The sequence below is a fragment of the Quercus lobata genome, chromosome 4 (genome assembly GCF_001633185.2).
Source record: "Quercus lobata isolate SW786 chromosome 4, ValleyOak3.0 Primary Assembly, whole genome shotgun sequence".
Classification (NCBI taxonomy): Eukaryota; Viridiplantae; Streptophyta; class Magnoliopsida; order Fagales; family Fagaceae; genus Quercus; species Quercus lobata.
This window is the reverse complement of record NC_044907.1, coordinates 63934630-63960969: the sequence shown is the minus strand read 5'-3', so window position 1 is coordinate 63960969 and position 26340 is coordinate 63934630. Positions and strand designations below refer to the sequence as shown.

At 34.4% G+C, this 26340-nt stretch overlaps 1 pseudogene; it reads right to left on the bottom strand.

Annotated features, from left to right (window-relative positions):
- The window catches only part of LOC115985582, a 30676-nt pseudogene extending 8534 nt beyond the window's left edge, over positions 1–22142 (bottom strand).
- Between the last annotated feature and the right edge of the window lie 4198 nt (positions 22143–26340).

The window sequence follows — 26340 nt, the reverse complement described above, 5'->3', positions numbered from 1 at the left end:
ATCTAATCTCTAATGTAGAAATTGACATCTGTGCTCATATCTTTCATGTTCTGTGCAAAACGGTTCTACGAACTAAGTCCCGAACATGCATTCCTTTCTGCTGTCTCATTTCAAGGATCTTGAAGCTCAAGGGAATTTATCCAACGGCAGATGAATCTCCTTTCTCGAAACCTAGTCCAATCAACATGCGTACATTCAATGCAAGCATTGGACATAGTCGGAAGAGAGCCAAACCAGAAACTTCCGCATCTCACAGTGGCTCTCATTTCAGCACTCTCTCCCTTGATGAAAAACTTGACCACATTGTATCCTCTGTACACGAGTTGAATACTAAGATGTCTGGACTCACATCTACTCTATACCATCATAGCACTCGATGGGATATGAAGTTTACCTCACTTCAAACTCACTTGGATTAAATTCAGAGAAAGCTGGAAGAGGATGTATAGCTTATTCCATGACAAAAAGGGGGAGTAATAGGCCTGATCAGAGGGGGAGGATATTACCTAAGGGGGAGTGTTTTTGCATTCTTCTTCAGTTTAAGTTGATATATTGTGTTTTGTAAACTGTTATATTGTGTTTGTACCCATGTGCTTATGTAAGGTTTTAGGGTTAATGTTTTTATGCATATTCTACAGGCTTTATGGTTTGTACCTTGCTTAATGCAGCCTTTTATGCTTTGTTGAAATCAGTACTTCTATCTAAATGTCTTGCATTTTGATTTATGTACTGTCACTCTTGTGCCCTTGTAGGATTGTTCCTAGATGCATATACTTTGTGTATTATGCATTGGTTGAGTGTTGAGCATACAAGTATCTTGCATTGTTCTTGTTAAGTTGTATGTTCAAGTGTTCATTCCAAGTGTGAATGAGCACTGTGATCACTACCTTGTGGTGATTACTTGGTTGATCAAGTCTTGATTTGAATCTTCATTTCATCTTTGCTTGATCACCTTAAGCTTGTTTCATATGCATTTCATGTTTTTCTGCATACAATGATCATGGTGTATTGTTGTGTTTCAGGAGTTTCATGTTCTTATGATTCAAGTACTTCACAGCTTCTAGAGTTAGGTGTGAGTGAGTATCTTGTATTGTTATTGTTAAGTTGTATGTTTAAGTGTTCATTCTAAGTGTGAATGAGCACTGTGATCACTACCTTGTGGTGATTACTTGGTTGATCAAGTCTTGATTTGAATCTTCATTTCATCTTTGCTTGATCACCTTAAGCTTGTTTCATATGCATTTCATGTTTTTCTGCATACAATGATCATGGTGTATTGTTGTGTTTCAGGAGTTTCATGTTCTTATGATTCAAGTGCTTCACAGCTTCTAGAGTTAGGTGTGAGTGAGTTTTGTTCAACTGTTCCCAACTCACATGTTAAGTCTAGAGTCTGTTTTAGGGTTTTGTCACGGAATAGCAAAAGGGGGAGATTGTAAGGTTGAATTTAATCAACCATTTTATTGGCTTTATTCCGTGCCAAATTTGCTTGTATTTCAGCATTTAATAACCCTGTATTTAGGTGGGGCTTGATGTAAGGGTAGTGAGTGAGATAGAGTGAAGTTTGCTCAAGAGTGTGCAAGAAAACAGAGACTCGCGGCTTGGCCTCGCGGGTGACTCGTGGTTGCAAGCCGCCAGACGCAGCACACGTGCCAAGCATGCCGGAGGGTGAACAGTCATGCTAGTTGGAGTACTACAGGACAAAACAGGACAACTGGCCATACGGTTCTCTCGCGACTGGATCTCGCGACTCAGTCAAGTCGCGAGGTCAAGCCGCGAGCCACCCCTGTTTTGTAAATCCTGACGTTTCACATTCCTCTCTTACTCCAGTATAAATACCCCTTTTACCTACAAATGAAAGAGAGCTTCCAGAGAGAATTTTAAGAGAGAAACCCTAAAGAAAAACAAGATTGATTCATCCACAATCTATATATTAGAGTCTCTTCAAATTCCTCAACTCTCTTCCTCTCCATTATCAAATCCTTGAGAGGCATTTTACCGAACCTTGTTCTCACCATATTCATCACTGTGAGAGGGCTGTTTGGATTTCTGGGAAGCAGTTAGGAAGGAACCAATCTACATTGGTTGATGCTACAGTCTAGTAGCGGAATCCGGAAAGTTAGAAAAGAAAAAGGTTCGGCGCAACCTCGTTGGAGCAAGAAACTTGGAGGGCTTAAGTGCACTGGGTAGATTAGGCTTGGAGGGTCTATTGCTATCCATGTATCCCAACTATATTTTCTAGTGGATTGTTTACCGCTTGGAGAGCGGCGGAGAGGTTTTACGCCAAGAACTTCGGTTTCCTCTTCGATAACACATCGCGTGTTGTCTTTGTGTTTGCATCTTCCTTCCCTTTTATCTTTGCTTTTTATTATCTGCTGTGGGTTGTGATTTTAATTTGGCTTAGATAGTTTTTCCAATTTCATATTATAACTTATGTTAATTTTCCGCACACTAGTTGTTTGACATATTACTTGAATTGGTTAAGTTGTAATTTGGGGGTCTAAATGTTCAAGGGTGTTTATACACATATTTGAACTTTCAAAAAGGACTATAAAAGTCTTCTAGTGAGGTATATGGAGGCCAAGTGTGAGATAGAGACGCTAAATGGCGAGCTAACCAAAGCTTACACCAAGGTAAAATTCCTTGAGCTTGAGGTGGTTCAAGCAAATGCCAAGGTAGAGTGAGTCTCTACAAAGAAGCTTGATGATGTCCTTTTCTCTCAAAAGACCTTCTCCGACAAAACTGAATTAGGATATTCCGGAGAAAGTAGTTTAGCTCTTAACATCTCCAAAGAAGTGAAGTTTGTGAAGGCCAAAGAGCCGGTTGTAGTTGCCCCTACTGTTGAAAAGGAAAATCTTGAGAATAAGAAGAATATAATTGACCAGCGGGTGTTAAACAAGCCTCGTAATCAATCTTTGGTCAGGTTTGAACCCAGAGCAAAATCTCTTCCACGATCGCAAAGAGGTCCTAGAACGAATCATGTGTGTCATCACTGCGGACTTCAAGGGCACACCCGACCCAACTGTCATAAGCTGAGAGCATTGAGGAATGCTAGTGATCAAAGGTCAAGAAGGCCAAGAAATGACAAGAGGACTTGGGCTGTTGAGCCATCAAGAGATCGAAATGTTGATCCCGGAATAATGGACGTGATGAAGATGATTGGTGCATTCACCAACTGCTTGGAAAGCTTCACTAGAAGGTTTGAAAGTCCTAACTCTCGTACCCAATCCTATAAGGATATCACCCCAAACGCACGTGACGTGTGGGTGATAAAGGGTACTTATGCCTAAGCATTACCACATGTCCATGCATTAATACTTCCTATGTTGTGTGACTGTTGGTTTGTTTATTGATTATGAGAATTGAAAATTGTTTGTTTGTTTCATTTTTTTTATTTTTTATTTATTTATTTATTTTTTTATGTTTTTACATTGTTGCTTCTAATCAATCTTTTCCTTCTTGTGTGTCAAAAATCCAAAAACCACATAAAAAGTAGAAAATCCAAAAAGATTGATCGACATTGTTGAGTTTTGTCTCATAATATGTTTTACCTTGTACCTTTGTGCAAATGGCTTTGTGCATCTACGAGCATAGCTTATTCCCTATGCACTCATATCATTGTGGGAGAAATCTTGAAATCTATGTGACTGTTGTAAATAGATCTTCAACCTTGTCATGAATGATTAGTGAATGGTTTTGTTGACCTTGAGACATGCATAGACTCGTGTTTATATATCTTCCCACTCTTTATTTTATTGTTTTTGCTAAAAGAGCTCACCAAATGTAAATCTCCAAATGAAAAGAGATATTGAGCTACAAAAGCCTGTCGCATATACTAGTATTTGACTAGGAAAAATGGAAAGCGACCAAAAATTAAAAGTGTATGATGCCCAAAAAGCCAAAGGCTAACCCATCAAAGTGAAATATCAAAAATTTCAGGCATCAATCTGAAAATGAGACGTGTTGATTCAAAAAGATCAAATGATATGTCAAACATGGAGCCAAATGAAAAGTTTCAAACATATTGTACTCAAATCTTGTGGGAGGTCATATATGCGTATTTCTATAATTGAGATGGGTCACATTATCTAGTGCTAGTTGTGTATGACTTGGTTGAATTGATCATTGAAGTTTCACATTAGACTAAGGACTATCTCATTTTTTATATTCACACACAACACACATATCTATGTTCAATGAATGCTATATTCATTCGTGTGATTGTACTTAATTAAATGTGTTTTCACATGCTCAATCTTTGTTGGTCAATCACAAAAAGATTTTTGAGTGTTTTAGTTGTTTTTGGAAAGTATTTTGTTTTTACAAAAATTGTCAAAAATTCAAAAACTATATTGCCCTATTGGGCGACTCAGTCGCGGGTAGAACCAGTCTCATGTCCCAGTTGCGAGTCCATCACAGAGATTTTTCATGACTCACTGGCGACTCATTGGTGGGTAAATGCTTCAGTTGCGAAAAAGACTTAATTTTTTTTTTCAAAAAATTAGAGTTTCATGCTTTTCATGACTCAAGTTGGCAACTTGTTCGCAGGTGGAAGGTCCAATCGCAAGGGATACACAGAGATTTTCGCGACTCAGTTCGCGACTCTCTCGCGAGTGGAACTTCCAGTCATGAAAAACACTTAGAAAATTTTTTCAAAAGTTTTCTTTCAAGTGTTTTGGCGGCTGGCCTTGGTGACTTGACTCAGTCGCGAAAAACGCGTGTTTTGTGCAAATTGGTTAGTTTTTAAACCTTTTCAATTTTCCCTCGAATATTTATGACTATTCATCTTCTTCCTTTCTTGAAAAACTCTCAAACTCACCGTGTCACTCTCAAAAAAATTTCCATCTTGCTTCATTTCATTCTCAAATCTTCAAGAAAAAGGTATGGGTTTTCTCTCTCTCACTACATATTCCATGTTTTGAGCTTTGTTTTCTTGGATTTGTGATTCGTTACTGAGTTTTGTGATATCTGTGGTTTCAGCTATAGGTTGGGTTCATGTTTATTGAGTTTGGGTGTTTGGGCTTGGTTGATCTTGTTTCTAGGTTGCTAAATATGGTTACTTTCATGTTTCATTTCACTATTAGAGTTTATTAATTGATCTATGATGTTTGGTAAATCTCATACCTATGTTTATTGGTCACATTGTCATATTATATTGTTTTTGTGATATACTCTATTTGTGAGTATTTCTGGTTCAATATGGTTGAGTTTTGTTTGTTGGGTTATTATGTCTTGACTTTTAGTTGCTATAGTTCCTTGTTATCATGAATGCTGCTTTTGCCTTGAGGATACTGTCTGCTCTGTATTGGTTTGATCATATCATAATCATTTAGATATGTCTCATAGACATTTTTTTTTTGGGGATAAATGTGGTATTCACTGCTACAATACAGCTGAGTATTGGCTGTTGAAATTTGTCCTTGGGAATGTGACCTAGAATGTTTTTATTTGAGTTGTTGTGTTGATAAGTTGTTCTATACCTCTTTGCTTTAAGCTTTCTCATTCAACACCTAACTTTAAACTGTGTCTAGATGGAGTGTTTTGGTGCAATATTTTTTTGACAATAACATGTTACTAATGTTCTAAGTGTCCATCTATTGTGCTCTATATTATGGCCTTTTCTGCTTGTTTATAGATGGCCCCCTCTCCTACAAAGAAAAAGACTCCTGCTAAGAAAGCTGACAAAAGGTTGAAAATGGATCATAACCTATTTAGGTCTATTCAACACTTTGAGAGATATAGAGACTCTTTCTTGAGGGGAACCATAACTCAGGAAATGTTTGTTGACTTAAGGGATTTGAAGGACACCTTCATTCCAAGTTGTTTTGAGGGCAGAGGATGGGATAAATTGTTGAGTGAACTTCTTGCTATTTATGAGCCTTTAATTAGAAAATTCTATGCAAAAGGAATTCACCATAGATGCCCATGACATTGATGAGGTACTAGGGCTTGAAAGATTAGAGGACTCTGACTTCACCAACTACAAGGACAGGATGCTATCTATAGAAACTGTTCAAACTCGCATTGGTGGACAAAGAGAAGGGAAATGCCTCAACACTACAGCATTTCCAACTGACATGAGGTGCCTAACCACCAACATGATGTTCAATTTGTACCCTGTGAGGAAGCTGACTACAATCAACAATGCCAAAGCTATCTTCCTCATGGAACTTAAGGAGAAAACCTTCATTGACATTAGCTCTCACATCTTTGACACTATTGTGGATGAGACTAAAACCACCTCTAGGCCCAAGCTGATCTTTCCTAGCCTTCTTATGAGGCTTTTTAGAGCAAAAGGTGTCGAAATCCCTCAAGATATCTGCCCCTTGCCTACACCTTTAGCCATCAATAAGTTAACCATCATCAGGATTCAAGTCCGTCTTCTAGGTGATGAAGAGGTAGGTGATCAAGCTGAAGGTGACCAAATGGAGACTAAGACAATGTTTGTAGGACAAACTTCATCACCTAGAAGCCGAGGTAAGAGAAGCAGAGCTTCAACCTCATCAGAGGTACCTCCTGATGCATTCCAGATCATTCTGGAGAGAATTGATGGACTCAGAGATGTCCAGAATGAGCATACTGATAGGATGGCAACACTTCAGGATCGGCTCAACATACTTTCAGCCAAGTTTGACAGCTTTAGCACCCAATAGTGACCTTTTGGCCATTCCGGTCAAAAAAGGGGAGAACTTTTGAGGGACAGCTCTTGAGCTCTTGAAAGGGAGTGTTATTTTAAGGGGGGGCATGTCACAAACAGTGTTTTTCAGTTTATGCTTTAGTTTTACTTTATGTTTATTATAGTTTATGGGTTTAATATGTCAAAACACTTGGGTTATTGTTTTGGTTTCAAACACTTATGATACTTTGGTTTGTTAATACTTAAAGTTGTTATTCAGTATTTTTGTGTTTGTGCCCATGTTGCTTTTGTAAGCTTTTAGGGTTTGTTTCCATGATTTTGTAGGCTTTTATGGTTTGTACCATGCTATGCAACCTTTATGTTATGTTGCCAATACTTCTAGCTAAATGTTATGCATTTTCTTCAAGTATTTTCACTCTTGTGCCTTTGTAGGATTTTGTTCCTAGATGCATATACTTTATGTATTATGCATTGATTGAATGTTGGACATGCAAGTGATTTGCATTGAGCTTATAGGCTGTATGTCCAGATGTTCATTCCAAGTGTGAATGAGCATTGTGGTCACTATTTTATAGTGATTGCCTATTTGGTCAAGCCATGATTTATTTCTCATTCCATTTTGCTTGAACGCATTGTGCTTATCTCATATGCAATTACAAGTTTTTCTGCATACAATGATGATACTGTGTTGTTATGTTTTAGGAGATTCTTGTTCATATGATTCAAGAGCTTATCAGATTCTAGAGTTAGGTGTGAGTAAGTTTTTTTCAACTGTTCCTAACTCACATATTAAGTTTAGAGTTTGTTTTAGGGTTTTGTCACAGAATAGCTAAAGGAGGAGATTGTAAGGTTAAATTTTATCAACCATCTTGTTGGTTTTATTCCATGCCAAATTTACTTGTATTTTAGCAATTAGTAACCCTGTATTTAGGTGGGAATTATGTAAGGGTAGTGAGTGAGAGAGTATGAAGAAATGCTTAAGATTGTGCAATGATGCAGAGACTCGCGGGTGACTCGCGACTAGCAAGCCGCTAAAGTTGGCACACGTGTGGAGCATGCAAGGGAGCTGAAAAGTCATGCCAGCTGTTGCACTATAGGACAAAAGTTCCAGGCTGGCCAGGCTGTTAGCTCGCGGCTTGAACTCGCAACTCAGCCCAGTCGCGAGGCCAAGTCGCCAAACCACCTTATTTGGGAAAAACTGACTTTTCACATTCCTTCTCACCCTACTATATATAGACCCTTATACCCACGATATTTAGAGAGCTTACAGAGAGAATTTTGAGAGAGAAACCCTAGAGAAAAACAAGATTGATTCATCCACAATCTTCACATAGAGACTCTTCAAATTCCTCTACTCTCTTCCTCTCCATTATCAAATCCTTGAGAGGTATATTACCAAAACATTTTCTCACCATACCCATATCTGTGAGAAGGCCATTTGGTGTCTGGAAAGCAATTAAGAAGGGACCAATTTCATATTGGTTGATGATATGGTCAAGTAGCGGAATCCAGTAAGTTAAAGAAGAAATAGGTTCGGCGTAACCTCGTTGGATTAGGAGCTTGGAGAGCTTAGGTACATTGGGTAGATTAGGTTTGGAGGGTCTTCTGCTGTTCATGTATCCCAACTATATTCTTTAGTGGATTGTTTACCGCTTGGAGGGCGGCGGAGAGGTTTTATGCCGAGGGCTTCGGTTTCCTCTTCGTTAATACATCGTGTGTTGTCCTTGTGTTTGCATCTCTCTTCCCTTAATCTTTTCCATTTAATTTCTGCTGTGAATGTGATTTTATTTAGTTTAAATTGTTTATCAATTTTGTATTAAACTTATGTTCATATTCTGCACATTAATTGTTTGACTTTAAACTTGAATTGGTAACTTGTAAATTGGGGGTCTAAACGTTCAAAATGTTTTATACACTAATTAAACTTTCACCAATGTTTGAACATATATTGTAATTCCAAAAATCACAACTCCCTGAAAAAAAATAATAATAAATAAATAAATAAACTATATTATTAGCTTTTATCAAATCTCTAGAAATAGGAAAAGATGGGTGTGGCATACAAAAATTTACACTACAGGTTGGAGCAAGAAGGCTGATGTTCCACGACAGTTTCCATGATGAAGATTTATGATCCAAAATTGCTGTCATGATAGTGGAGAGTAGAGCACCCGATAAGCACGATGTAAGTGCTATTGGTGCTGGATACATCCTAATTGTAACCGTCTGCAATAGTCGTATATACTTATTAGTTTATAATTTTATATATTATTTCTCAAATTTAAATTGAAATAACATGCATTGGTTTCCAATAAATGTAGTTTTAATCCTAGTTACTATACAACAAGTATACGACATAGTGAACATAATACATGCGGCCCCCAATGATCACTTTTATAATGACTAGCTTCTGAGCACGCGCGAGGCTCTTCTATTTTTTGGGTAAAATTTAATAATTTTCATTCATTATAATTTAAGATTATTATATTTTCTAATCACAAAATAATAATAATAATAATAATAATAATCAATCTAAGGGTGTGATGAGTATTATGCATTTGTGGGTGAAATAATTCATCATACCCCTAGATCTTTTTGTGATTGAAAAATAAAGTAATCCCAAATTATAATAAATGCTTTGAATTAACCCTTATCCAAAAAATAGAAGAGCCTCTGAGCACATGCATGAGCGCATGCTCAGAGGCTAGTTTGTTTTATTATTTTAGAGAAATGATATGTCTACAACATTTCTACAACATTTTTACAACAAATCCTAAGTGGCAAGTTGTTACTAATTGTTATTGTTGAGGCAAAAAAGTAATCTTAGATTTAGTTTAAAATTGGAACCAATAACCACTAACCACCTGTGATTTGTTGTAAAAATGTTGTAGAAATATTGTAGACGTAACATCTCTCATTATTTTATTATTATTTTTGGTTTGATACCAGACCTCTCGGGCTCTTAACGTATCAAAGACTGTTTTTTTTTTTTTTTTGAATTTGAATTTGAATTTGCATTAAAGATGGGACGTGAGGTTAAGGATGGTAGAGTTAAATAAAATTGTAACTGCTAGACTCCCAACCCATTATCATCAAACAGTTGGTCCAACTGTTTGATGATAATGGGAAGTTAAATTATTATTTTTATTTTTTTTTTTTTATATGAGGGGAGGTTAAACTTGTACGTGGGTGAAAGAGTGGGTAAATTTTCCTTTTTTCTTTTTTGGAGCAACTGATACATTTTGAATGAGAAGTTAATTTTTTTTTAGGAAATTGGGAAACAAAGTAGCGTGTAATGCGTAGTAAGAATGTTTCAAGTTGTTCTGTCTCAAAAAAGCATGTAACGGTGTAATACCCTCAAAAAAAAAAAAAAAAAAAGTAGCATAAATTCCTATTAAAAAAAAGAGTTTGTGTTAGTTTTAAATTGAGAAACAAATAAAGTAGTGTAACTAAATTCCTAAAAAAATAAACACCAAACCAAGTAGCAGGCTTGCATGTTATTAAAGAATAATAGTGGTCAAAGAGTTTGTGTTTGATTTAAATTGGGAAACCAAGCAACACAATCTTCCTTCAAAAAAGAAACAACACAATCCATTAAAGCAATTCTCCACATTTTTAAGTCTAAACATAAACTTTTACGCAGTACATCAACTTTACCAAACACAAAAAGAAGTTTTGAAGAATCACAAACTTACCTATACACCTCTCTTGTGCACTCCATGTCTTGGGGGCATCAAGCTCTTCGTACATGGCATAGTTAATCCTACAAAACAAAAGGCAAAAGGCAAACAATCAGCAACAAAGTTTAAGCATACGAAATCCAATTAAGCATACGAAAAAGGTTTAAGCATACGAAATCCAATTAAGCGAATTTCAATCCAAATTCTCAAACAGCAATACCTACAATAAGTAAATATATTGCTGCCGATACGATTTCTCTCTCATAAACCTCTCTAACTCTCTCCTTATTATCCCTTTAAAAAAAAAAAAAAAAAAAAAAAAAAAAAAAAACATAAATTCCTACATCTAAAAAAATTAAGAAGAAGCATAAAGATAACAGTGGCTTGTTATCAAAGAGTTTGTGTTTTATTTAAATTAGGAAACTAATTAAGTAGCATAATCCCCTAAAAAAAAAAGAATAAATTCCTACCCTAAAAAAAAAAAGCGTAAATTCCAATTATTTAAAAAAAAAAAAAAACCAAAAAAGAAGTTTGCAAAAAGAAAAAGAAAGAGCCCTTACCAATATCCTTTCTCAAGCAGCCAATTCAAGCACAAACCCTCTTATTTGAAATTTCTAAGTCAGCCATGGGTAATAAGCAATCGTCAAACACTTTTGAATCCCTAATCACATTCACCCATGACCCACGGGTAAGTACTTGGCAGCCATAGCAGGTAAGAACTCAAAGAAAATCAATGATAAAAAATATTTAAAAAAAGATAGAAAAAAAGAAAGAGGAACTTACAAAAGATAGAACCTGAAAAGCTATTGGAGCCTTAAATTGTTTAGAAACCAAATCTGAAAGTAGAAGAAGAAGAAAGAAGTGGATGTAGAGCTAATCTGAATGTCTTCAATCTGAAGAAGAATGAAAGAAACTTGCAAAGTGAAAGTGAGTTTGTGGGTCGAAAGTATAGGAGTTTTAATTTACATATTTATCCCCGTTAGTTGAAAACTTCTAAGTAGATATGATGAGGGTATTTTAGGCATCAAAATCAAGGAATTCAAACAGAGGAAGCCTCTTAAATAGTAGTATAGATAAAAGTTGTATAAACTCAAAGAAGCAATATTGACTACTATGGAAGGCCAAATAGAGGGACTCTTTCTGTTATTAGCTTTACTTAAAGCACGCAGAAAAACAATCTATTTTGTAACTATCAACTCAGAATCACCTGTAAGATGTAGAAAGCTGCCATTGACATGGAAGCAGTGACAATCATGAGGGAACTCTTTATTGAATCCTTGTATAAGAATGCTTTTGATGAGGTTTCAGGTTGATGCGAGCACTGAGTATGTAAAGATATCACAGTACTACCCTTGTATAGGGTCATGAATGCTGCACCAGAAAACGCAACAGCAGTTCCCAATATCTTGGCTTGAGAATCACGCTTTGAAATTTCTAATTTCTCCATCCTATTAAGCCGAGCAAAACTAAGTTGTTCACGAATCAAGAATCAATGGATAATATGGAGTTATAGTGTTACCGATACAACAAAGTTACATAGTCTTAGGGCTAGCTCTTCAACTAGGCCAATTAGGCAATTGCCTAAGCCTTCCAAGTGGAAGGCGGGCCCTAAAATTTTGGAAAAGAAGAGGTAATAGGTAAAAAATAATTTAGTTTCAGATGAATCTAAAAAAATCCGGTACATCATTTTGACCAAAAAAAAAAATTTCTAGTATATCTGGTTAAACATTGGTAGCACAAAAAAATTCTTTGGTCTAAACAAAATCACTTGTCCCAAAAATAACATTATTATCCTCTAGACTATTAGGGTCATATTTTGTATAATTGGCTAATCTTTTGACAAAATGCACTTTACTTGTAATTGGGTAAATCTAATATGAGTTTATTACTTCAAGAAACATGTTGTTAAAGTCAAGTATTATAGACATGAAGATTGGTCTAAGAAACAAGTGAAGAAAAGTTGTTCATTAAGTCTCGACAAATAGCTCGACAGAAGCCTGCTATTGAGACTTAATGTGAAGCTCGATAGATAGCTCGACAGTAGCTTAATCTATCGAGAATTACGATTTTAGAATTTCCATATCTGAAATTCAGCCCAGCCTTGCATATTTGTTTAAGGTTTCTTTTCTCACAACCCTAAACATATATAAGACCAAGAGACTTATTTTTTCTGTGTGAACCTACTACATTTGTATGCCATAGGGCTTTGTAACTGAGTACTTCTAGATCTTCATTGTTGATAAAGTGAAGAATTTTTCCGCCAACAACATCTGCTTAAGTTACTAGAGTTAGTCATGTACTTGGGATTCGTGCAAAGGGTTAGTCACAAATTGGAGGTTTGTGCATCAAGGGAAAAAATGCTACAACAAGATCAAGTCCAATTGGGTATTGGAGGAAAGGTTCAACTGTAGGTTAGTATTTCGAGATAGGCCAAAGGTAGTTGCTAATATTCCTTATACTTGTAACCGCTTAATTGTTGATTAATGGATTTTTGAAAGTGGTGACCTTAAAATCACCTAATGGGGTTTTTGCCTTGCGAGGTTTTCCTCATTTGTCAACAAATCACCATGTCAATTTATTTTCTGTTACATTTAGTTTAATTGGTGATTTGTTAGTGCCTCCATGATTTACATGTGTTAGGAACATATTTTATGTAATTGGCTAATTTTTTGACAAAATGCACTTTACTTGTATTTAGGTAGATTTAGGATGAGTTTAGTACTTCAAGAAACATTTTGTTTAAGCTAAGTATTAAAGCCATGAAGATTGGACCAAGAAACAAGTGAAGAAAAGCTGTTCATTAAAACTCGACAGATACCTCGATAGAAACAGTATCTATCAAGATTTTAGAACGAAGCTCAACAGAAGCTGAATCTGTCATGATCTACGAAATCAAAATTTCCAAATATGATTTTCAACTCATGCTGACATTTATATGTAAGGTTTCTTTTCTCACAACCCTAGACATATATAAAGCTTATTTTAAAGGCCGTTTTATATGGAAAACACATGCAGAAAGTGACCTAGTACCTTATTCTCTCTGCAAAAAGTTACTACATCTTTTGCGCCTTAGGGTTTTGTAACCATGTACTTCTTGATCTTCATTGTTGATGAAGTGAAGAACTTTGTATCCAACAACATCTTCAAGTTGCTAGAGTTAGTCATGTACTGGGATCCGTGCAAAAAGGAGGCGTTCATATATTGAAGAGTTCAGAGGTTCTGAAGCGGCAGAAGTTTTCTGCTGTAAGTTCCTTTATGGGGACTGTAAAGTCTGGGGACAAAGGTTTTGTACTAAATCTGAAACTTCTCTTTACTATAGTGAATTGTTTTTTAGGAAGGTTCCCCCCAAATTTTTTACTGTAAAACTAGTTTGTTTCATTGGTTTTCTTGAGTTATCATATCTTGTCTTATTTATTATTCCGCTGCATGATATTGATGTTTGTTTGTTTTAACAAGATTTATTCATAATAAATCTAATTAACAACTTGGGTTTAAAACTTGTTAATTCTATCAACTAGGGTCTAAATTTCCCAACAACATGCAATTGAACCTAATTAATCAACTTGGGTAATTAAATTATTAACCGGGGTCAAATTATCTTAACCCAACAAGTGGTATCAAAGCAGGCACACTTTGATTAGGTTTTAATCTTTGCTGTGTGATCCATTGACCCCTATTTTTATGGATCATGGAAAATCTTTGATTATTCCTCCTTTATTTGATGTGACTAACTATGCATACTGGAAAGTACACATAAGAGCTTTTTTGCAATCCTTAGATGAGAAATTCTGGCCAGCAGTTGAAGTAGGTTGAAAAAAGCCTAAAGAGCCACCCACAACATGGGATGACACCAAGATTAAGGCTGCCAACTTTAACAGTAGGGCACTGAATGCTTTGTTTAATGCTATAACAAATGAAGAATTCAAGAAAATCTCTTCAACTGACAATGCCATGGAAGCTTGGACAATTCTTTAGAACACTTATTGTAACGACCCAAGGAAAAGCGCTAGCCACATCTGCGCTATACCTCAAAAGGATTAATCACAATTAAGGCTCCTTGTAGTTGTTAATAAAGCCCAGATCTACCTAGTAAATACCCGATGTAGGACTCATCACACACCCACACACATCACACAATCAATCAATCAAATTGGGGCATCACACTTATGAGGGTATTGAAGTTGTTAAGAACTCTAAGCTTCAAAGGCTCACTATTAGCTTTGAGGAAATTAGGATGGATGAGGATGAATCCTTTGATGAATTCTATGCCAAGCTCAAGGACATAGTGAATTCAGTATTCAATCATGGAGAACAAATTCCGAAGCCCAAGATTGTTAGGAAGATCCTCAAATCTCTTCTATAGAGATTCCATGCCAAGATCACTGCCATTAAAGAATCAAAGGATCTTGATTCTATTCCTTTAACTGAATTGATTGGAAACTTGCAAACCTATGAACTAGGATTAGCAAGGGTTGGCAAAAGTGGCAAAGGCAAAAATATGGCCTTGAAAACCAAGAATGATGACATGATGAGTCATCTGATGATGAGGATACCAAGCTAAAGTCATATATCACTAGACAATTCAAGAAGTTCATCAAAAATGCAAATGTCTAAGCTAGTGATAAGGATTGCAAAAGGATTGCTTTCTCTCAATATAAGTCCCAAGATAAGGGCAAGAGAGAATCCAAGGATGCTGGTCAAGGCAACGATATTTTTTCAGGACCAAAGTGCTATGGGTGTCATGGATTTAGACATATGAAACAGGAGTGTCCTACATACCTAAAATCCATTGGCAAGAGCAAAGTCCTAGCTACCACTTTAAGTGATTCAGAACCAGAAGCAGATTCTGATGAAAGTGACCAAGAAGGGATTATAAGTGCTTTTATAGCTATTGTTGAGTCTACTGAGGGAGAAGTAGAGGTAGTTGATGAAGAAGAAGAGTTGATGGAATCAAAGTTAAAAAAGATGGATGATTAGGATGACATTCACACTACTTACACCATGCTCTACAAAGTCTCTGAGAAGCATGAGAGGTTCTACAAGTTGACTACAAGAAAGCTTAATGAAGTGGAGTTGGAACGTGTGGAATTCCACCAAGTTTGATGAAGCAAATTAGACCATTGGAGCATTGAGATTTGAGAACAATCTTCTTGTTGAAAAGACCAAGAAGTTGGATGCTGAACTATTTCAAGTTAAAGCACAACTAGAAAGGACTTTAAGGGCCATACTGGATGAAATGCTAAATATTCCAAAGTCAACATCTGATAGAATAGGTCTCAGGTATGATCACTCTCTCTCATCCTGTAGTACCTCTTCTAATGCTTCGAATAGAGTTATTTTTATTCCTCCTTCTAATAATGATACTCTAAAAACAATGAGGTAACCGATAGTAAAACTGAGAATGTAAGTGACAATAGGAGTAATAAGGGAAAGTCCATTCTAGGAGCACCCCTTAAAGTTGGTAAGAAAGAGACTAAGCAGAAAAATCATCGCTCCACCAACAATATGTCTCCAACAAAGAAGCCTCATTTATGTCATTGTTATGGAGCATTTAGGCACACTTGTCCAAATTGCTATAAGTGGTTAGTCACTCAATAAAGCAATAGTGTGTCATCTCTGGGAAAGGAAAAAGATTCTAAGTGATTTCTCCACTTTTCTGATCTCTTGCATGGTATGTGGTGTGGTTTGAGTCAATTAGTCAATATAGTTTTGATGCATTGATTGTTTCTTTTTGCTTTGTTTTGAGGTTTTTTTTTTTTTTTTTTTTTTTTTTTTTTTTTTTTTTTTTTTTTTAAAAATAAAAACAAAAGGAAAAATCTGAAAAAATACAAAAAACAGTGTGTATTTGTGTATACTGGAACCCGTGTACCTTTGATGGCCTTTGAAACAAAGTTTCCCAACTTTGTTTCACTTGTTGCTTAGATGAGCATTTTCATGCACAACTAAGCAATGTGAGCTTTGTGGCTCTTTTATGTGATTTGTATGATTTGGTTGATCTCTTATCTTTCATATCTTAAACCACTCTTTTTGACGGGAAGGACTAAAAAATCCTAAGAGAAAGACATAAATAACTATCTTACCACTAAAACTTGTTAATCATAAAACATTTGTGTGCAATTTATTAAAGCCATGCTCGGTAAGGTGTAGCACTTGCAAAGCAAAATAAGGATTTTTAAGCTTACATAATTGGCTATTTTCTTTTCTCGCTCTTATATGTCCATGCATGATATGCTTAAAAGAAAAATATGAAAAGAACATGGAAAGATAAAAGAATCAAAAATGCTTTTAATATGGTTGCAAGTGTGTTTCTAGGAGACGTGGGAGTAATATGATGTACCTCAAGGGTGATAGTCCCCATCAAACAATTATGATTGTGTGTGAATGTACTTGATCTTTTTATATCATTACTTTTCAAATAATGATGCTCTTGCTCTCTTGCAACAAATTTTACACACAACATGCATAATCTTTGCTACCTTTGATACTTTTGTATAGGTACAATATGATTTAGCCATCATAAGGAATACATGTGGTAATATATGCTCTCTAAATTGTCCAAACTTGTTTTAAAATAAAATTTGGTTAGACATGTTTAGTGTGTTTTGATCTAGGAATGTTTTGCATCTAGCATTGAGAATGTGTATCTATGCTTAAACAAGCTCCTTGAATGCTTTCTTTGATAGTTATCTTGTTTGCATTCATCTTATGTTGTTTCTCCTTTGTAAATTCTCTTCTTCAGGGCTCTCAACAGATACCTCGATAGAAGTCTCAATACCTGCTCAACACCTCCTCAATACAAGATCTTTTATCGAGATTTTTGGGTTTCTGCTCGATACCTCTTGATAGATAGCCTAATCCATTGGGCGAAATTCCTTGGAGTCTCTATCTACTCAATAGCACCTCAATACCTTCCTCGATCTATCGAGACTTTTTACCTTTGATACCTCCTCGATACCTCTCGATCTATCGAGCTATTGTTCTCGATAGAAGCTTGATACCTTCTCGATCTATTAAGCTACATTTTCTATATATAGTTTAAGGTTTGACCCGATTTTGTCATTTCTCAAATATTTCGATCTCTCTCTATCCTCTTGTAACCTAAACTTCTCTCTCTCTCTCTCTCTCTCTCTCTCTCTCTAAAATCAATCCTCTCGTCATTGTTTCAGCCTAATCCAAGCCTCCCTCACTTGGTAAGTGTTCTCAATCTCTTCTTTTCCCTTTTCTTCATGCATTCATGCATTTTTTACCTAAGTTTTCAATTTTTGGAAAATTTTTGGGGTTTTGTGATTTTGTCAAAAAAATTTGGTTGGTTTTTGTTGAAATGATATCCTATGCTCATGCATTGCATTCTATGCTCATTTTTACCTTGTTTCATGCATTCTAGGATTGTGTGCTTGATTAAACAATGTGAGTACCCATGATGCTTTTCATTTTTGCACATCACATATTCATACATTTTCATGCATTGCACATTCTTGTTCCTTCTTTCCTATACCTAAATGTTTCTATTGTGTTTCTATTCTTCTCTCTATCTCTCTCGTTTAGTTTCCTCATCATGGCACCTAAAAATTATGTCCCTTCTAAAAGCTCGATTCGCCGTGGTTCTTCATCTTCTTCTTTTCCTCCTGATTCTATCTAGTTCTGTGATGAGAAGGCACAATCTGACTTCTCGAGGAACTTTTCTAATCGGGAAATTCATTCAAAACGCCAGGTCATTCTATTTGACTTTCTAGACACTCATCTACCCGGTGCTATTAGCTCTCGAGGATGGGCTTCTCTTTGTGAGAAACCCTCGAGCTATCCCGACATGTTCATAAAGGAGTTTTACTCCAATATGCATGCCATCAATACCTCTGTGCCTTAGTTTACTACAGTATTTCGTGGTACATGTATCATAGTTACCCCGGACTTCATTTCCGAGGTACTACATGTCCCTAGGGTGGATCGTCCGGATTACCCTAGTCATCCTCTTCTCACTTCCATCTCTAAAGATGAGTTGACCTCACTCTTTTGTGAGAATACCATGTTGTGGGGAGGTACACTTAATTTCTCCACAACTGATTCACTAAGGGACCATGGTTCCTTAATATGGTGATGACCTTTGTTCTCACTCCAAATGGGTATTGGAGCAAAGGTTCAACTGTAGGTTAGTATTTTGGGATAAGCCAAGGGTAGTTGGTAAGATTCCTTATACTTGTAACCGTTTGATTATTGATTAATGGATTCTTAGAAGTGGTGACCTTAAAATCACTTGGTGGGGCTTTTGCTTTACGAGGTTTTCCCTATTTGTCAATAGAGCATCGTGTCAATTTATTTTCCGCTACATTTAGTTTAATTGGTGATTTGTTGGTGCCTCCATGATTTACATGCAATTAAACCTATTTAATCAACTTTGGTAATTGAATTAATTAACTGGAGTCAAGCTATCTTAACCCAACATAGACAAATCAAAATTCAACAAGATAAACTACAAATCCAGTCTAAGAAATTAACCACAAAACAATCACAAATCAAAACAAATAAAAAATCTCAAATCCCTAAAATTATTACTGTTTCTCTTTCTCATTCTTGCTCTATTTCTTTCTCTCAACCCTTGCTCTCTGCCTCTTTCATTCTTTCTCTCCACTGGTCCTAAATCCTAATCTTAAATCATTTTATTGCTAGCTCAGGCTTCCTCCGATCTAAATCATCCGATCACATTTGATCTGAAAAACTTTGAACTGAGGACTAAGGATTGAGGTATAAGACATGTGTTTTTTATTGCAGATTTAGGCTTTCTCTAGTGCCACTGGGCCTGTTTGTGCTTGAGTTATGGCTGGCTGCTGGGCCTTCAAGTATTTTTTTTTTTTTTTTTAAAGCATGTGTGTTTTCATTTATTATTATTATTATTAATTTTTTTTTTTTTGGTTATAGGTGTAATAGGATCTGTTTTTTTTTTTTTTTTTTTTTTTTTTTTTTTTTTTTTTTTTTTTTTTGGGGTGGGTGGGGTCTTATTAGTAAGACTTGTGTGGTTATCTTCTTAGCTAGGCTTGTACTTCTATTCTGGCTAGGCTTGGATTTTTTTTTTCTTTTAATCTTGTGTTTTTATATATCTATTTTAGTTATTGGTAATATAATGAATAAGTCTTTATTTATGCAGGATGAGATTGCTAAAAACTTGTTATTGTTTGGTGAAATAACAACAATTCTATTTCTCATTTGCTCTACACTTGAAAGTTATATTTTATTCTAGTCTTTATAAATATATTGTTTGATTAGAAATGTCTACTAGAAAATATGCATTTGGATATAAAAAACTTAAAAAAAAAAAAAAAAAAAAAAAAGAAAGAAGAAGAAGAAAAATTAATCGAGTCTCAAAAATGATCAATGGATAAATTTGTTATTAGTAATAAAAAAAAAATTATAACACAAAATTTAGATGAAAATATCACAAATGAGTAAGAATTTCACCAAAAAGAGTTAGAAGATAATAAAATGATACAATTGCAAAATAACAATGATGTTCAATTTTGCAATACAACAAATCTTGATAATGAACTTCAAAAGAATTTAGAAGAAAATGAAAATAGTAATGACATGTTGAATTATATTCCTTCAAATATTTATGATCTAGGTAATTGGAAAAATATTAACACGAAATTAAGAGATTTATTAGTAGAAAGATGTCCAATTAGAGACAAAGATATAATTTTTCCTAGAGGTGATGACACTAGCTAGACATTTTTCTACTATTCATTACACTCGAATATTATCAAATGGGGAGAAGAATGATAGAAAATGGCTACTGTATTCAAAAGATACAGACCAATTATTTATTTATTTATTTATTTTTTTGTTGCAAGTTGTTTGAGTCTAAACGTACTAAATTATATATATTAAAAAAAAATTAGATTCATTTCCAAATACATGCATTGCTTATAGGATTTTACTAATAATACCTATTACAGTTACTTCTGCAGAAAGAAGTTTTTCAAAATTAAAATTAATAAAATCATATCTAAAATCGACAATGTCATAAGAAAGATTAAGTAGATTAGCTATATTATCGATTGAAATGGAGATGTTAGAAGAACTTGAATACAAAAATTTGATTAGTTAATTTTCATCCCAAAAGGCAAGAAAAATAGATTTTAAATGAAACATATTATAATATAAAAATATTAAATAAATATTAATTTTAATAATACATAACTATAAAAAAGACCCAATTTTACTTCTCGTCTTAGGCCCCAGAATATCTAGGGCCGGCCCTGCATATTCTTTATAAACTATATAATGTATCAGCTTTTAAACACAATGCAAAAAGTAATTAAGAATTTAATCATCATGTTGTAACGTGTCACCAATCATTACCATTACAAGAATAATTTGTAAATTTTTATCATAAAACTAATAATAGTTTTAGCATTTTATTTGGAATCATTTTCATATATATATATATATATATATATAATCAAATGCATATTAAAGGTAATTGTAGCCCATGGACATTCTTATGGAATCATTATTATTTTTTAATATAATTTCATGGTTGAGGGAAAGAGGATTTGAAAAATGTGAGTCTTAGAGCATTCACATCATATAAATGATTTGTCTAACCAACTCCAAAAAACACTCGCCCCCTTAATACTATCATTAATCTTTTTAAAGGTCATAAAAAATTCATAAAACTAAAATTTGAAAAAAAATTACAAAGCCCAAAAAAATTAATCCAACAACAAAAATTACCAATAACAAAAATAAAATAAAATAAATTTAAGTCCTGGCTCAACCCTTAGTAACAATTCTATTATTTTAAAAAAAAAATTATTTAGGATCGAAATATACCAATACCATGAATATCTCATTGTAGGTATATATATACCTGAACAAGAACACGAATATGCAGAGGATAGATTTTGTTATATTCATATATATACCAGAACAAAACTGCTAAGATAAAGGTGATTGATGGAATTAGGTTGCCCAAGGCAGATGCAAAAGCTGGTGAAGTTTGTTCTAGTCCAGCATAATAAAGTGTCCTCCCTAACACAGCTCTAAATAATGACAAAGTAAATAAATTTTAAAAATTGAGAAAATTAGCAACTAACCAAAACTTTGTTATGCTTATTTGATAATATACTGAAAGACAACTTTTGGACTAGGAAATGACTTTGTTTATTTGGCAAACGCTTTACTCACCCTAGTAGACTCAAGAAGAAGAGATTCCGTACGATTGGTAAGCTAATTTTGCTATCATTTCTCCTGCAAGGAATATTTAATGATAAATCATCCAGTGGATATAATTTCTTTCATACAGTGATTTCACTAAGAAAGGTGTCCCATACTCATATCATGATTTTTATTATTTAAAAAAAAAAAAAAAAACTTATTTGATAAATTTCATATCATATTTACACTAGCTAGGTTTAAAAAACAAAATTGGAAAGAAATGAATGAAAAGAAAAAGGAAGGGAAGAGAGTACTTTAAAACAAAAATATTATGCTCTCATTATTTTTTTTTTTTTTTTTGGTGTGTGATGCAATATTTATGTTTATGACTTTGTGTCCAACAAAACACTAAAATATCAAAGGGTATAATACAACCTTTCAAAGAGAAATGCAAGAAGAGCAGTAGTTATAGTTCCAATGGCATATCCATATGTAACAAGCACATAACGACTCATGCCTTTGTTTAGAGAGACCTTGGATGTTATGTTAAATCCTGCAATGCAAACACTAGGGAATGTGCAATAAATATATGGTTTCAATTTTTCACACAACTTCTCTTGCTTGATGTTTCCTATTCCCTCTCTCACACTCTCTTTCTGCTCTCCCATTTTGATCATTTCCCACCAAATTGAATTTTCATCCTCCTAACTCTAAGCACCATGAATTTTAATAAGATTGGAGTCTGTAGATACTCCATGCAAATAATAAAATATTTGTATCTATATTGTCACATGGTCTCCACTTCAACCATATTTAGAAGTGCATAGTGACTAGGGTCTTTTTTTTTTTTGAGTCTGAGAAGAAGCATAGTGACTAGGTTTTGTGCGAGTGCGTACTGCATCCATTGTGGCCAGTTATTGGATAAAATCATAAATTCTACCAATCGGTCTTACCTTTAGTGGTTATTCCACGAGGCTTTGTTTAACTAACATTTTATGTCACGTATGATGTGAAAGTTCTTAATGACACTACATGGTAGACATTTTTTTTTTAAAGTTAACATGTCAATTACCTTTAAACAAAAAGGTTAACATGTCAATATGGTGTATATATGCTGATCTTTATAATTAACTGATAATACTAAAACACTAGAGATATATTAGATTCAATAAATTTTATAACTTATTGAATTGATAAATTGTGATTAGTACAATTTCACTTTCACATTAGATAAACAGCAACATTGTCGATACTCAAATTTCTAGGGCCTTGGGGACAAGTGTCTTATGATGATGTGTATACGAGTGAGCCTCTTTTATTTATCTTTAAATTTTAGGAATTGTAACCAATCATGGGATTTTTGGTTATGATTATTGGTCACGTGTTTAATTACTTTTGTTTCCTATTAACTAAAGGATTCCGTAAGGGTTCTTAAGCGCTAAGAATGAAATGTTTAAACTGTAGACATAGATCCAGAATTTTGGTTACATTCAGGAAAGGTGTTAAGCACCCCACAATTAACACACTTTGTTATGCTCTTGGTGGGCTTCATTATGTTGCTCTCACCACCCTTATAGAGGTCTTCACTTGGTGTGTATAGAAGAAGGAAAAAAAAAAAAACCATTTTGCTTAGAAATGTTGTTTGTCATTTCTCTTCTAATTTTAGGAAAATTATTAGTTACATTCCACTGTTTATGAACAATAAATGTAAATGTAAATCAATGTTGTTGCAGACTAATTGAAAATCATTTGAAAGTTTAAAATAACTTAAATACACAGTTGGTCTTTCAAAATTTAGTACATGGGTGATTTTAGTGTTTAAAGTTTAAAGTGATCGCTTTAAGTTCCTTAGAGGATGTGGCCAAACAAAAAACTTACATGTCATTGCTTTAATTTAGAGATTGAAAGTGATTACTTTAAACTTTAGAACTAAAATTGCTCATGTGCTAAAATTTAGAGATCAAGAGTGTATTTTGGCCGCTTAGTAATTAGATTTGAAACTGCCCTGATATTTGATGGGTCGACCTTACTTATTCATTCCTTGCATAATACAAAGGGATGCATCATGAAAATGTGTAGAAATGTATTGCACTTGTGGTTTCGAAGGTATTGTAAAAGATGGTAGGCTAATACGAGAGCTTATTGTGAATCTTTAGTATCAAATTGGTTAAACATTGAAAGAAAATCGTTAGGTTGGCAAAATGGGCAGGTTGGGTCATTAGGCTCAGATCGAAACAAAAAATTATTTTAAACAGGTTCGAAACTGGTCAAGTTGATCAGGTTGCAAGTTGGGTTGGGTTAATCCATATTTTTCACATGAATATTTTTTACAACAAATTACTGGGTGTGAAATGCATTACTTTGAGTTCACCATACATATCGAGAAAGTGTTAGGATCAACAAATTGATACATGTTTAAGAATTATAAAAATATACAAATCCCAACATAGCTAACAAAAAAAAGTACAAACAAAAATGAGTGTAGTCTACCTTTTGAAAGTATAATTTGATAAGGAATACTTTTACGAAGAATTTTTCTAACTCTCTTTGCCCTTCAAGACTTAAACACAGGGGAGTCAATCTCATACCGGAGACTATACCGGTTTGACCAGTGAAATGATATATTTCGGTACCGGTCAATACTGGTGTACCGTTATTTTCTATATTTACAAATATATATATATATATATATATATATATATGTGTGTGTGTGTGTATTATAATAAATATAAAAGTTTACCATAAAATATTACCTCAATTCAGAACAAAAAGAAAAAAAAAAAGAAAAAAAAAAAGAAAGCTTAATTGTTCATTGCATACTAAGAAATAAATAATACTAATAAGTTAATGCAAATAAGTTACCATTCTATCATATTAAAAAAAAAAAAAAAAAAAAAAAAAAAAAAAAAGCTTTTTTCTGTACCGGCCGATGGTGCCTAAAATCGGCCGGTATGGTCAGTATTTAAACCGGTACGAAACATTGGCATTTCGATTCCAGTATACATACCGGTACAGTATTGACGCTTAAACACCCTTCGGGATTGGAGCGCTCGTCGGCTTGGAAGGCCCCCTCCATACCTTTGTTCACCTTGCTCATTGGGTAAGAAGGCACCCGTCAAGCTAGCAAGCATACTGACGGGAGAGCACACTTAGTCCCGTGCCATTTTGTGCATGTTTCCACTCATATCTCCATATATAGAAAGAACCTACACACCACGCCCAAAAATCCTCCTACATATTCTTATCTTCCTAGTATGGAAAGCAAAGCCCTAAGATCTTGGAACATAAACTCCATATCTCCCCTACAAGGAAAGATACTACGTTCATGGGATCTCAGTCAGCCCTACACCACTATATAAGTACCGAGTCTTCTCTTCTGCAAGGTATGTGAAATTTCCTAATTCTTACACTTTGAGTTATTGGAGATTCTTCTAACACTAACTTAACTTTCGGAGGGTCTTTGGCCAATACTCTACCAGTGCTCTCTGTAGGTTCTTCTTTCTTTTTGTTCTTCAGGTACTTCAATCACTGCACGTGTGGATGATCAACTCACTAACGATTTTCTGCATCATCATAATTAAAAAGCACAAGTTTCTTTTAAATATCAATATGCCAAAACATAATACAAAATTACAAATGCTCTATTGGATAGCTAATTTGACAAAAAATATATAAGAAATTTACAATCTCGAAAACTAATTTCATAATCTAATGTTGATTACTTAAAATTACACTATTATCTTAGTTTTGGTAGGCAATATCACATCAATTTCATGTTTAATTACACTATTATCTTAAAGTTTTCATGTTTAATTACATGTGTTTTTCTCTTAAAAATATTCACCACTAGGAAGAATCACTAATCAAAATCAAGAGATTACAAGTACAAGCTATCTTACCCCAAACCTGGTCTATCCCAAAGTCCCTACCTACATAGAATCCTTGCACCAATCCTCATTTGGTCTTGATTTGGTAGAGACCTCTTCCCTTTGCCGAAATCCCAGTACATGGCTAACTCTTGGCAACTTGAAGCTCGTTATTGGATGCAAAGTTCTTCAATACACTTGAAGAGAAGGAAACACTCGATCACAAAACCCTAAAGTGTATACGAATGCAATAGCTTCACAGTAAGTATATAGATTCTCTATGTATGATGATGGCTATAAAATAATTCTATATCATCTAGAAGTTTAGTGAACAAAGCCCTAGAAGTCCGAATCATCATAGGCCAAAAAACAGATTTGGAATTTCTGGATCTGCGAAGCTCGATAGATAGAGTAGTATCGAGCTTGTGTCAAGGTTCACTATTTTCAACTTTTCACACTTGTTTCTTTGTGTAGTCTTCATGTCTTCAATAATTTCATAGTCTTGTTTGTAAAACATACTTCATGATGTTCTAAAATCTACTTAAAACTATCCAAATACAAGTAAAATGCTTTTTGTCAAAGGATATGCCAACTATTAAAAAGTATGACCCTAACACGTTGAAGAATAAAAAAGGGAAGAAAGAAATTTGTTCAAGCCAAAATTGGAAAAATCCTGATATGGAAACATCTGGCACTATATTTTTGCCATAATTTCTTGCACCAATGTCCGATGGACCTGATTCTAATGGCCACGGAAAGAAGACTCAAAGATATACAACTTTGTAGTTTACCACAAATTCAGGAAAAAAAAAATTGAAAGTCAAAAGTGAGCTAAAAGCTGACGGTGGATAAAATTCAAAAAATCAAGGGATTCTCATCCTAAATTTGATGGATTTTTTGTGTTTCTTTTGGAGGAGACTAAGGTTATAGGATGGGAAAAACCCTAGAACATTTTCTCATCTTTTGTTTTATTTTTTTAGACGATTAGTAGCATTTTTATGGATTTCTT